The sequence below is a fragment of the Cajanus cajan genome, chromosome 7, assembly GCF_000230855.2.
Source record: "Cajanus cajan strain Asha chromosome 7, NIPB_CcT2T_4, whole genome shotgun sequence".
Classification (NCBI taxonomy): domain Eukaryota; kingdom Viridiplantae; phylum Streptophyta; class Magnoliopsida; order Fabales; family Fabaceae; genus Cajanus; species Cajanus cajan.
Genome location: NC_138523.1, coordinates 10,081,323 through 10,096,547, shown reverse-complemented (window position 1 = coordinate 10,096,547; position 15,225 = coordinate 10,081,323). Strand labels below are relative to the sequence as shown.

The following is a 15,225-nucleotide window of genomic DNA, read 5'->3' as shown; positions in this document are numbered from 1 at the left end:
ATAAATTGAAAAAGATGGAAGAAAAAAATATTTAAAATCTAATTTAGTCTCTTATAATATTTTAAAATTTTAATTTAGTCCTATTTTTATTTTTTATTTTAATTTGGTCTCTAATAATTTAAATTATTATAATGTCCGACTTTCTGTCCAAATTTCTTAAACGGAGTTAACGGTTGGCCACATGGATGTCACGTAGATACATAGGTGGCAAGGTCCCATACGTATGTTGTTGTCCTCCTTCTCCTCCTTCTTTAATAAATCTGGAACGGCCCGTTCTGAAACCAGAACGACCCGTTCTGCTTGCACTCATTGTGTGTTAATTTTGCATCTGGAACGGCCCGTTCCAGGTGTATTATTTAACACACAACGAGTGCAAGTAGAACGATCCGTTTGAAACCAGAACGGACCGTTCTGGTTTCAGAATGGACCATTCTGGATTCAGAACGGACTGTTCCAGAGCGCCTATCACATACGTATGTTCAACAAAATGCAATAATATGGTTCAAAGATTGAAAACAAAAATTCATAAATTCAAAAAATGAAATATGGTTCAGAGACTGAAAACAAAAATTCATAACATATACTAAGAAAGTTCAAAGAAATTACTGAGGAGGGAAATAAAACCATGTCGTTTCATCCTTGACTGTATAGTGTCAATTTTGTAGTAAGTGGTTCACTCTAGTTTGACTAACAATGAAATAAAATCTGCCACCATTGTCCTTAGTGATACATTGCATTGCATAACAAATATTATAATTAATACTTCTAGGAGCTCCTATATCCTGCAATTGGTCCAGAAATGGTGTATAGCCCAAATGTTTAGCAATTGAAGTTATCAATCCCCCATTGACAATATTACCAAATTCAGTGTTTGAAATGCTTTGTACCTTGAATTTTTTTTTCTTGCACGATTCACAACCGTGATTTAGAATCATGAGCTGAACTATAATCATTAACCGTTTGTGGTTGGCGTTCTAGAACCAGAACAGTCCATTCTGCTTGCACTCATTGTGTGTTAATTTTGCATCTGGAATGGGCCGTTCTAGATGCAAAATTAACACACAATGAGTGCAAGCAGAACGGGTTGTTTCTGGTTTCAGAATGGGGCGTTCCAGATGCATTAAAAGAGGAGGAGGAGGAGGACAACAACATACGTATGGGACCTTGCCACCTATGCATCTACGTGGCATCCATGTGATCAACAGTTAACTCTGTTTAAGAAATTTGGACGGAAGGTCCGACATTACAGTAATTTAAATTATTAGGGACCAAATTGAAACTAAAAATTAAAATGAGACTAAATTAAAACTTTAAAATATTATAAAGGACCAAATTAAGTTTAAAAAAAAAAAAAGAAAAAGGAAAAGGGCAAAGGGGAAGGGGGAGAGGGGAGGGAGAATGGGAATCCTAACCATTAATTTAAAAATTAATAAATTTAAGGATAAAAAACTAATCTCCTAAGTTAGAAATATCATTAAGTCCACCTAGCCTTCACAAGAGCGTTGACCTCTTGTTTGTATTTATATTTAAGATTTAAATATGTTTTTCCCCTCTTAAATTTATAATAAATATTTTTAATTTTTTAATTTAAAATTAATTCTTTTTAGTATTTACAATTTAAAAAAAAATATATTTTATTTCTGATAGTCATTAATATCATAATTAAATGACAAGTTAAAACAATCATGTAATTAGATTTAATATGATATTTTTGTCATTAAATATATTAATAAATGAATTTTGTACAAAAAATTCAATAATATGTAAAAAAAAAATAATTAATAAATTTACTAACAGCATTTAAGAAGAAAATTAATTTTTTTCAGATTACATAAATTAAAAAAATAATTTTAAATTTGATAGAGTAAAACAAATTTACTTTATATTTAAGATACTAAAAAGTTAGTTAAATTTATTTATAATATAAAATTGATTGAGATAAGAAAACTGGAAAAAGAGACCTTTTTTTTTATTTTTCTTTTATGTTTCCAAACGCACCATTGTATTGTCCACTTCGAAATCACTAAGCCCAAGCCACTCTGGAATACTTTTTCTATTTGCTAACCTAGTCCCGTGTCCAACTCTTGGGAGTCTGTGTGCTCTGTTGGGTTTTACATTTGTATGCATACAATGAAAAAGCTATGTAATTTTCTTCATCTGAAACCCTTCTTATTCGAAGTAGTTTTGGGCAGAATTAAATTTAGTTACATCTACATTAAGGAACCAAACTCTTTTGAATATTTATTTATTATTAGTATTTTAATTTAAGCACTGTACAATATAATTTTTATTTTATACAATTAAGTTTTTATTAAATAAATAGATTAAATATATAAATCATATTATAATTAGAATTTGTAAGAACTCTTAAATTTACTTTTGTTCGAAATTGTGATTTTAATATAGAAAGGGAATAATTTATATTATTATATATAATTATTTTTAGTTATTAATAATTTTTAAAATATTAAAATTTAATTTAAAAATAATTATAAAAATGATATAATGAAAAATATAAGAGATTAAGAGAAATTTTTTAAAACGTTCTCATCAAAAGAAAAGTGTTTTTTTTAAATGCTATTGTTAAATAATAATTCCTAAAAATAACTCATTTAAAAAATATTTTAATATCTATATCTATATATATATATATATATATATATATATATATATATATATATATATATTTAAATTTTGAATTATAAACCTTCGTAAAGTGTAAAAAAAATCCTATATTTAGGCCTAAAATAAACGAGGTCATTCTAAACTAACTAAATAATTTATACCGAAAAGGAATAGGTTGTCACGTGTCACTCCACGTGTCATCATGCAACAACCTATTTGATTATCTCGGTCACCAAACCCTAAACCAAATTCATTGGTCTACTCACCTATACTGATTATCGAGACTCGTGCCTCAGTAACTGAGGTACGTAACAATTGCACGATACACTCAAGGTTCCACACTTACCAGTTCATTCGGCCATGTCGATTGCCGAAAGTCGGGACTCCATAAAGTGGCCTAACCAACTTGTATAGGTATCACTATGTTTCGCTCTTCTCGGCTATCTCAACCATCGAGAAGCACAATGCCTACTTCAAATTGTGACCTTTATTGGCTTGAAAGGCTCGGAGGCTGAGTGTGTCAATTGAGACAAGGACATGGTTAAACTCCGACGTATGGTGGATTAATAATTAATGAAGAAAGTAAGTGAGATTAAGGGATAATCTGTTATTAGCAATTGTATTACCTAATTGATAATCAGAGAATAAGGCCCACCAAGTCTAAGCCCATTACGGTCAGTATAAATAGTCACACAAAATGAGATAAAACTATTGTTCATTTATTCCTACTATCAATATTTATGTTTGTTCTGACTTGAGCGTCGGGGTATTTTTTGCACATATCTCCCCCTTTTTACATCTCGACTATTGTTCAACCCTTAGATTATGAGAAGATTACTAGTGTACTCTCGGACAGGTACATTTTGTGTATGGGGAATAGACATCCTCAGACCCTTCCCACTCATCAAAGGATAGTGCAAATTCTTGTTAGTGGCCAAAGACTACTTCACCAAGTGTATAGAGGCGAAGCCACTCACGATGATCATGGCACAAAATGTTCAGAAGTTCTTGTGGAAGAACAATATTACATGTTTCCTTCCCCCAGAGTGAGATCCACAAATCCCCTCATGGATTTCACTCAACATGTAGTCAGCTTACTCTGCGTCTATGCATTTCAATAGTAGTGTTGAGAAACTCCTTCTGTATAATAACCCTCCTACCACCGAGTAACTCGTCGCTTGTGTTCGTAATTTTTTGGTTGCCACAATGTCTGTCGATTTCTTTTCGTGAGTAATGAAATCTAGGATTTCCGTTATCCATGTTGTTTCAGGTTTGGCTATCGGCATACACTTTTTCATCGCTACATTGGGAGCTGAGAGTTATAGGTGAATGGTGGTTCAGAGTTGTCCTAGCTTACGATTACTACTGGCCAACTAAGCCATTTGGTTGGCCCTTTCATTATTCTCATGCGATGTATGTTTTATTTGAACTTCATCAAAATTGTTGCACATTCCATAGAAAATATGGTAATATATGAGCAAGTTGGGGTCCTTCACCTAATAGTTATCATTCACCTATTCTATGACGACCTTGAATTAGTCCAATAGGTCAACCTCCGGACGCCGACCTCGTGTGCCAGTCTTAGGCTAGCCAATAGTGCCTCATATTTGGCCTAATTGTTGGACGCTCGAAACCCAAAGCGCAATGATTGATCAAGAGCCAAAATTGTAGGCCCTTCGAGGATTATTCTAAGCCTGCTACCTTGACTGTTGGAGGAACCGTCTACATGCATTGTCCACATGTCACTTTCAAAATGTCTGGCCAATTGAAGTTCATTGACGAATTCGGCCAAACATTGAGATTTTATTAGGCCCCTCGACTCAAATGCAATGTCGAACTTGAATAGCTTGATCGACATTGCCAAAATCCGTCCTGCCAATTCTAGTTTCCTCAGTACCTTTGTGATAGAGCAATCTGTGCGTATTATGACTCGATGACTTTGGAAGTATTGACAAAGACGTTGAGCCATATGAACAAGTTTGAGTGCTATATTTTTTAGGAGTTGGTACCTTCCTTCCGCCTCATGTAACACTTGACTAACGAAATAGATGGGCTTTTATTTTTCTTTTTCTTGCTCCATCATCGCACTTATCGCCTCACTCGAGACAGTCAAGTAGACCACTAAACCCAAGTTGGGGTCCGGTTTGGAGAGGATCGACGGTGTGCTAAGCCATTCCTTGAGCACCTGGAATGCCTTTTCACAGTCTTCGAACCAACTGAATCTACTTGCTTTCCTTAACAACCCAATAATTGGTTTACCCGTCTCAACTAAGCACAAGACGAATCAGGATAGAGATGTTAACTAACCTGCCAACCTTTGAACTTCTTTGATGTTTTGAGGACTTCTCATGTCAGATAAGACTCGACACTTGTCAGGATTGGCTTCAATATTGGGTGCCGATAACATGAATCCCAAAAACTTCCCATCAGATATGTCGAACACGCATTTTTTTAGGTTGAGCCTCATGTTTTACTTGCGAAGTTGTTGAAATACCTTAGTGAGGTCGGCGACATGTATAGAGATGTCGTCTGACATGACGACCATATCATCCACATAAACTTCCATGCTCCTTCCAATCTGGTGCTTGAAGTTCTTGTCCATAAATCGTTGGTAAGTGGCTCCTGCATTTTTCAATCTGAACGACATTACTCAATAATAATAGTTAGCCGAGTCTATGACGAAAGTCGTTTTGTCTTCATCCCACGGGTGCATATAGATTTGAATATATCTAGAATATGCGTCTAGAAAGGTTAGGATTTTGTGGCGGCCGCTCCATCAACTAACCAATCAATGTTTGGCAATGGGTAGACATCTTTGGGACAAACTTTATTTATGTCGGTGTAGTCAGTACACATTCTTCACTTCTCGTTTAGCTTCCTCATCATGACCACACATTTTTCAACCACGTGGTGTATTGTACTTCTTGAATAAATTGAGCATCAACCAATTTGACAATTTTTTCTTCAACCGCTGTCTTTTTATCGTTGCCCATCTTTCTTTTCTTATGGGCCATTAGCTTGGCTTCTCAGCATATTGAAAATCTATGACACAAAAAATTAGGGTTTATTCTCGACATATCTGAAGGTACCCATGCAAAGAGATCCTTGTTTTGAATAATTACATTGTTTAATGTCATTTGATCGGTCTCGGACAAGTTGACCCCAATGTAGGTAACCTGGGACTCTTCTATGCCAACATGAAGGGATCGCTTTTCTTCAGTTGGTTCCACCTGCTCGTCATGATCCATTCTAAGGTCAAGGTCTAAAGTCAAGGGAAAGGATGCCAATACCGAATGGATTACTGCATTGACCCCTTTCGATTCGTCTTCATCCAACTGAGTCATCCTTAGACTTGCGAAGTAGCATTCTCAGACTACTTTTTGATCGACATGTACGATTCATCTTCATTTCTAGATGCGATGTTGAGACTATTGCTCTTAAAACGTTTAGTGATGGTCGGCCTTGGAGTATGTTGTAGGATGTGTTGGTGTGTACTACCAAATACTTAACCTGTACGTCTTGATATTCTCTCTCGTCAAAACAAAACCAAGTGAAGAGTTTAATGTACCCCTTGGTGTTGAATTTTCCCCCCGAATAGCCGACCAAGGGCTTGTTATAAGGGACCAATTCTCTTCCAGAAATCCTTAACTGCTTGAAAGTGTTCTAGTATAGAATATCGGTTGAATTGCCTTGATCAACTAGTGTTTTCTTGACTATGCGATTGTGTATCTCTACACTGATTATCATAGGGTTGCCTTGGATGGGATCGATCCCTTGGAAGTCTGCATCGGTAAATGTTACGGCCAATAGTCTCCTTTTCGGTTGATGTTCCATCGTGTGCACAACTCGAACCACCCGCAAATGCCTCTTTCGGGTTGAGGAGGTTGAGCCCTCCACCCGCAAACACTCTTGCAATGGTGTTAATGACTCGTATGGGTTGCGTTTGGGGGTGCTTGTTCGTTCGTCCTTGACCACACTAGTCATGGTGTTGGGAACAATGAGTGTACCAGGACAAGACTGGCCGGTCTATGAAGTTTTTGAAGTTGTCTTTTTTTAGTCAAGTCCTCGATTTTATCTCTGAGGGCGGTGCATTCTTCGATAGAGTGCCCCTTGTTGCAGTGGTATATGCAAGACTTTGTCAGGCCGACCTGAGAAGGAGTGGAGGCCTGCTTAGGAACCACCAAGCTTCGTATGCAAGGGCTTGATCAAGTATGGCCGCTCGGCTGGTGTTCAAAGGTGTGTAATGTGATTATTTTGGGCCTCGTGCATGTTTCTCACGAGGGACTAACTCCTTTCCTCAGCCTCAAAATCAACTTTCCATAGGTTTTTCTATTTTCATTGTAGCCTCGACTCAAGCCTGGTTGTGAAAGTCAACCAGATCTTCCATTTGCATATACTTATTAGCGTGACGGCGTAAGTCGTCTATGTTGATGGGTGGTTTCTTGCAAATGTTGTTGACAAAAGGTCTCGGTTTCAAAGCCGTGGTGAGGTGATGAAGAGCTATCATAGGGTTAAGGTCTCTGATTTCTAAGGCTGCTCTGTTGAATCGATCCATGAAGGCCCAAAGCGATTCCTTCTTGTCTTGCCGAATACTAACCAGTGCTAAAGTTGTTAGCTAGTGAGGTCGAATGGTGGTGAATTGGATTGTGAATTGGGATGCCAACGTGTTGAAGGAGTTGATGGAATTGGTTGGAAGGCGAGTGAACCAGCTCAATGTTCACCCCTTTAGTGACGTTGGGAAGATCCATCACAGGTCTGCATCATCAATGGTGCTAAGTGTCACTTGTGTGAGGAAGACATCGATATGCTCGTCGAGATCAGTTGTGCCATCATACTGGGGAGGGACTTCTAATGGTTTAGAAGCGGAGCTTGCATGATGGTTGAGGTAAAAGGATGGCGGTGTGCACCCAATGGGGCGTTGCGGATGGATCAATTAACGGTCGATGCTACCAAGGGAAAGTTTTCTGGTGTGACAATTGAGACATGAGGAACAAAAGTATGGTGTCTAAGTGAGTGGAAAGACCCTCGTGTTTGTGTACGGGTCGATTAGGAAGGCCTCCAAGAAGGGTCTTGGCTTTTCAACGCAACATTCTCTTCTCTCAAGGCCGCCAATTTCCTTGCATCCTTCTCCTTTTGTTGTCACATGGCTACCATTTCCTCCTTTAACTAGTGTATGGGCTTTGAGAGATTCGTTTCATCCACCACTTCCACATGGTCTTCCTCGAATTGTGGATCTTCAACTATAGTCTTCCTAGTGGTTACCATAATGCTAGCCTATTGTCTTGGAGCTTCCAATTCGACCCCCATAATGGGCGCCAAAATGTACCTGATCGAGGGTAAACTAGTAATCTTTTCGTAATCTAAGGGCCAAATGAGAGCTTCGAGTCAAGATGTAAAAAGGGGGGAGATACCTACAAAAGACACTTTGACGCTCAAGTTAGAACGAGTGTGAATATTGATAGTAGCAATAAATGAATAATAGTTTTACCTCGTTTTGTGTGACTATTTATACTGACCGTAATGAGTTTGAACTTGGTGGGCCTTATTCTCTGATTACCAATTAGCTAATACGATTACTAATGATGGATTATCCCTTAAGCTCACTTACTTTCTTCATTAATCATGTAATCCACCATACATAGGAATTTAACGATGTCCTCATCTCGACACACTCAGCCTCCGAGCCTGTCGAGTCGATAGAGGTCATCGTTGGATGTAGGCATCGTGCTTCTCGGTGGTCGAGGTAGCCGAGAAGATCAGAACATAATGATACATGTACAAGTTGGTTAGACCACTTTATAGAGTCCCGACTTTTGACAGCTAACATGGCCGAATGAGCGGGTAAGTGTGGAATCTCGAGTGTATCATTCGATGGTTACATATCTCGATGGTCAAGGCACGAGTCTTAGTAGCCAGTATGGTCGAGTAGACCGATGAGTTTGGTTTAGGATTTGGTGACCGAAATGATCAAAAAGGTTGTTGCATGATGACACGTAGAGTGACACATGACAACCTATTCTTTTCTGGTACATAATAATTGTAAATTTATTTGAAGATTATTGTTTAAACTTTAACATAAAATTTTTATTATTAGTAAATTATTGAATCAATTCCATTTAGTATTGCTTTATTAATTGATAACAAAGTCAATTTTTTTAATCTTTATTGAGATATTATTAATGTTAAGGAATATTTTATGAATTATACTAGTTTCGAAAAACTTATTTGTGCTGAAATAATGGATTATTGACAATGTTTCATATATAAATAATATATGCATAGGTAACATTTATCACAATAAGTATTTCGTGGCTTTGATTTATTCCAATATTTAAAATTGGATTACCAGCATAAAAAAAACTATAATTAATTATATAAATAAAATGGTTAGTAATTACGAGAAAAATACGCATTATATATAGTAAAATGATGAACTTATTTTTTAGAAGAAAAGTATTTACGATCTTAATTAACATTACCCATATGCTAATTATACTTTTTCAAGTGAAAATAATACTAAATAATTGGTCATTTGCATTTTCTTTATGTAACGTATTATGACACTCATCACTGAAAGTTATATAGGCATAAAATTATTTTATTTTATTTTGATTTTTATAAAAAAATTATTTATTTATCATTCTTCTAAAATTTAAAATTATTATTTTTAGTTCTTATTATTTTTTTATTTTTTTAAGTACTTATATATTTATTAAAAGATTGAATGGTCATTTCATATGACACTCACAATTATTTATGATACTATATTAATATGATGTATTTAAATTTTTTTATAAATCTTCTAAAAATATTATTTATCTACTTTAAAATGATTGTTAAAGATAAAAAAATGATGACTTTAAATTTTAAAGAGTTAAAATAAAAATATCCTATGAAAAAAAAATATTTATTCTAAACTTTAAAGAGATGAAGAAAAAAAATACAGAACAATTTTACAGAATTAAAATTAATTTTCTTTCATTTTATATAAATTTAAAACATATTTAAGGTTAATAAATCATATATTAAACCAATATCTAAAATCTAATCTTACTTGACTTTTCCTTGGATACAGCACCAATTTTAGTTCACCATCTAATCTGTACCATGCCATGCAAAACACATTTTAACATTTGAGAGAAAAACAAACATATAAAAATAAGTATAAAATAATGTATATTTTTTTCTGAACTAATATTAAGGTGCAACTCTTTTGTCCAGAGGTGTTGTTCTATTTATGTAGCCTGGAATCGAACCCGTGTGATATGCTTAAAAGTCCAAACTACCAACTATTTGTGCAACATCTTGTGGATTCGACAAAATAATGTATGTGAATTGTGAAAGATGATTCACATGTATTATATGCTTGTATCTTCATCAACTAGGACTTGCCTTAAGATCCTAAAAGGAAAATTTTTTAAAACATTGCAAATATTGGTGGTGATCATAAAGCTGAATAAAGTGGCATCCTATGCCAGGAACCCTCAAACTCGAAGAAGATAAAGACAATAAGCTTACTACAAATCTACAACATAGCCTTCCCTCCATCTAAGTATTTTAAGGACACTGTTAAATGAGCATCCACTATCTCTCTAGTTTATTCACTCACCAAAATTTTTAAAAGAAGTGGAAAAGAAAGAAGAAATGCGAAGATAATACTTTCTCAGCACCCATTAGTTACTTTTTTTTAATTATGGTATTTATATGAAATATTATTATAAGTATATTACAAAAAAAAAATGTTAATTATCGACAAATATTTATCAACGAATTAATATCTATAAAAAAATATATATTATTGATAAATATTATTGATATTCATAGATAAGTAAAACTTATTGACAGATTTTTGTTCATAAAAAATATTAACATTTCTTACATATTATCGATAAATATTATTGATATTCTTTGTAATCAATGCCTTATTTTTTTAGTGAAGTCTTTAGCAACTAAACTAACTTTATATCTCTCAATATTACCTTTTGAATCCCTCTTAGTTTTAAATAACCATTTACAATCAATAGGTTTCATATCTTTATAAGGTAATTCAACAAGATCCTAGACATCATTGTCATGCATAGACTTCATCTCCTCCTTCAAGGCATCAATCCACCTTTGAGAGTTAGAATTGTGTATAGCTTGACAAAAGTTGATTCGATCATCCATTGCTAAACCAATGTCATTCTCATGTTCTTGGAGAAACACAATATAATCATTTGGAATTGTGCTTCTCCTTTCTCTATAGTAGATCTCCTTAATGACACTTTTTAAGATTGTTGAACTTGCTCTATGGGTATTTGAGGAGGAATCTCATTGTTGTCATGTGTTGGAACGATGTCAAGAATAACTTCATCATTGTCATCAATAACTAGGATAGGTACTGGAATAGTAATAGGCATGAGGATTTGATCATTGTCGATGACAAGTTCTTCATAAAATACAGCATTCCTCGTGTTCTCTTCTTTCCCAAACTCAACATTCTCAAGGAATCTCGCATTCTCCACCTCAAATAATGATCTAGTAGTGGGATTGTAAAATTTATATCCCCAAGAATGTTCAAGATAACCAACAAAATAACAACTAACACACTACTAGAAAAAAAATTGTTTAACATCGCTCTATTTACATCGGTTCCAATAGAAACGATGTAAATAAAAAATGCGGTGACAATTTTGTAAATAAATAAAAGATGTAAGCATATTTACATCAGTTTTGTGAAGAAAAGATGTAGATATGAAAAATTCTACATCGGTTTTATTATTGACCGATGTAGAATTGGAATTACAAAATTATTCTACATCGGGTTTACACTTGATCGATGTAGAAGTGTAAGAATTTCCACGACACTCAACACACACGCAATTGTCTCAAGACAACACTCTTGCAGCTTCTTTTGGTGTTGACCTTCGGGTCACGAAAATCCTAATTGTTAGTGTTCCAAATCCACAAACGGTCTCGGAGAGGCTCTCCAAAATGTGGTGGTGCTCTAAATCCCCAAACGTTTCCACAGGAGCTATCCCAAAATATGAGCTCAACGCTGTAGGTTTTTCTGTGGGAGAGAATGGTGGAGGCCTTATCTCTGCCATCGGTCTCCACCCTTATGGTGCTTCATCTTTGCGGTTGGGAAGGCTCTGTAAGCGTGCTTAATCTCTTCCATAAATCAACGTCATTCCCTTCGACGAGGGCGGGGCGCTTCGAGGTTGAGGGAAGCGATGGGGGAGGATCCAGGAGGTAGGGTTCTCAACGTGTAGGAGGATAAGCTCATCCCGCTCGACCACTGCATGGGAGAGGGCGTATTGCAAGGTGCCAATGGACTTGGGTGTGGGGTCAGCCACCATTAGGGTTCGTCTTCTCTCAAAGCACCTCTCCCGCTCAACCACTGCACGGGAGAGGGCGTATTGCTAGGTGCCAATGAACTTGCGTGTGGGGTTGGCGTCGACCACCATTAGGGTTCGTCTTCTTTCAAAGCGCCTCTCTTTTTCTCTTTTCATTTTTTACGTGATTCACTAACACGACGTAGTTTTGTTTCCAATGTTGTTGTTGTGAAAACAGATTCTCTAAACGTTTTGATTCAACAACCACAACCACAGTCCAATTCCATGGCGTATATTGTGAGTTCATCGAGCTTCCATTTCCAAATTAAAAATTAATTAATCAATTAATCATCATTTCATTGGTTTCAATTTGCAATTGGCGATTTCCATTTACTTGTGGTTGTGATGTTGTGTATGCTGATTTTAGTTTGTGTTTGAAATGAAATATATTTATCTATCTATATATAGGAATTGGAATCTATATATAGGAATTGGAAGGGAGATACTATTGCTGTCAAAATTCTGGAAGACGCCTATCAAGAAGGTCTATCTTGATGCACCAATCATCTTCATGGAAGAGTGTTCTTGACCAAGGGCCAAAAGCCTTTGAAATTTGTTGAATTAAAAGAAAAACTGGCTCGGTTATGGAACCATATTACCGGATCACCTCTTGGTAAAAAGGGAAGGCTATGCGTTTTATGTGTCATTAGATTATGAAAAAATTCCCGATTATTGTTTATCACGTCATTGTATTGGACATGTTAATTCTTATTGTAAAGTTAAAAAACCTGCATGTGAGGCTGGAAGGAAAACAAATTTGGTTGTAAATGGAGCACCTCGTAGAAATTCTGCAGTCGGTACTGGCTTACCTGATGCTGATCTAGCAGATAATTTGGCTGGCAGTTTGAACAATAAGGTTGTGGATGTTGTAGCTGGCGGTTTGATCAATAAGGTTGTGGATGTTGCAGCTCATTTGCAGGGGGATGAAGTCAATGTTGCACCGCTTGATGATCAGCCAGATGCAGCTGAAAAAGTGAACTCTTCACCGCTTAATGGTCAGCCAACCAATCAGACAGTAATATTACATCGACACATAATCTTGCTTCCTTTTTTTTGTGAAGTTGCAGATTTTATAGTTCAAATCTCTTATATTTTGTTTAGTCATACATCCGTTTTTTTTAATGTTATGTTTTCAACAATAAGTGATAATTATAATATTTAATGACACTATTCAAAAGTCAAGAAATAATTTTATATGTAATAAATTTCATTTTATAAGGAATAAGTTATAGTAGTATATTTCACTGAGATCCCTTATGCACCTATAGTCGACATTGTTCCCATAGGAAGTTAGTGAAAATCTACATATGTTGCACAGTGAGTGGCTAGCATCATGCAACTGAACAAGTGATAAAATAGAGATTTTTAAATATTCAATTTCAATTCCTGAAGTGGAAAATTTGTGGTTAGCATTTTGGATATTATTGTTGATTAGAGATACATTGTCTTTTTTTTTTCTTTTTAACATGATATTTTAATATGTTTTGTATCAATTGTTGAGAGTCACCCTGTGCTTTATTGCAGCCAACATCAATTAGTAAGTGGCTCGAGAAGGCATGTCTCTGCATCAATTCTTAGGCACAGTAGATCAGTAGAAACAAATGGTGGTGGTCTACAACTTGCATCCCCCTGCTTGTTTAGTACCTCAGTGGAAGTAAGCATATTGAATCTTGACCATTTTTGTCATATTTTTATATTTCTAATAAATATTTAATTACTTGGCAAAGCATGCTATGAGTTTGGAAGTTTTTGTAGTTTTTAAGTTTTAACAAATTATTGTAGATATGAAATTTTAAATAATAAGGTACTATAAATATTTAGCTTATGCATCGTACCAGATAAAATACTAACCATACCGTAAATGTTAAAATTGGGCGTATATAAAACTTCAAATTCAACCATAGAGACATCCTAAAAAAGTTAATGGTTAAGAGACACACCTACTCCATTTGCTTCAACTGTTATGGCACACACACTAGTAGAATTGGCACTTGCACCCACAATTCCACTTATCTTTTAAAGTTCATTGGTCCAACATTCATTTTTACATTTTTTTTACAGTAGCAAAGTCAATTCTTCTCCATTGTAAATACAAAAGGAATATAATAGAAATATTGATTACTAGGATTAACAATAGAATTACTAGCAAGAGTATGCACTACTGTATTAACTTGCCTCTTAACAAAAAGAACCTGAAAATTCATATTGACTTCAAAAAGCTTCCTAATATGATTGATCAAAACTTCGTATTCAAAAATATTTTTGCTCGGTCGTTGATATGATCAACCAGTAACTTGCAATCAGATTTAAAAATCACTGAATAAAAGCCAAGATCAACCATTAAATTGACACATAAGATTCACCCTCCTGGACATTTATATATAAAAGGAAGCCTAGGAAAAGATCCAGAACTTCTAAGTCTAATAAGTATTCATAATGGAGTTGCTAGTCGACAAGTTTTCAGTGGTATGGCTGACAGATTTTACTATGTAAAGATTAGATTTGATATGTTGGTTTTTCATGCAATTTTGGCATTGTATCAAGGCTAATTTTTTTTTGTGCTTTGTTTTTCTTTGCTTTCCTTTATTTTTGTAATCTTTCTTATGGGTCAGGTTTGGTCCCCGCACTTTATTTATTTATATATATATATATATATACACACACACACACACACACACACACACACACATATATATATATATATATATATATATATATATTCATTACAAGTAACCAAGAATAATCTAAAAACAAAAATATTTTTTTTAAAAAAAATGCAATCTACATCGGTTTTCCTAGGAATCGATGTAGATTTATCTATAAATTTACATTGGTTTTTAAATTAATGTAGAAGTTTATACACTTTTTAAGTCGCTTTATTCTACATCGGTTTTAGAACCGATGTAGATGACATCACAGAACCGATGTAAAATATGCATCATGTAGTAGTGACAATCATTGATTCCAACTTGCTTTCATATAGCTTATAAGGACGTGCCTCAACTAGACAACCCCAAATATGTAAATGCTTTATGTTTGGCCTTTTACTGGTCCATAGCTCATAAGAAGTTTTGTTAACTACTTTACTTGGTACCTTGTTTAGGATGTAAACTACAACCTTGAGTGCTTCTCCCCATAATGACTCTGGCAAGAAAGAATGACTAATTATACTTCTTACCATATCTTTAAGAGTCTTGTTTCTACGTTCTGCAACATTATTCATGCT

At 34.9% G+C, this 15,225-nt stretch overlaps 1 long non-coding RNA gene across 2 annotated transcripts; it reads left to right on the top strand.

The window, feature by feature from the left end:
• The first annotated feature begins 11,346 nt into the window (after positions 1-11,346).
• Positions 11,347-14,456, top strand: LOC145949708 (uncharacterized). 2 transcript variants are annotated; one of them, XR_014428121.1, is made up of 4 exons: positions 11,347-12,075; positions 12,178-12,236; positions 12,408-13,014; positions 13,524-14,456. It is a non-coding gene; the product is annotated as an uncharacterized LOC145949708 (long non-coding RNA). The 2 variants fall into 2 exon arrangements; XR_014428122.1 differs by having other exon boundaries at positions 12,408-12,994; positions 13,524-14,454.
• The last annotated feature ends 769 nt before the right edge of the window (positions 14,457-15,225 follow it).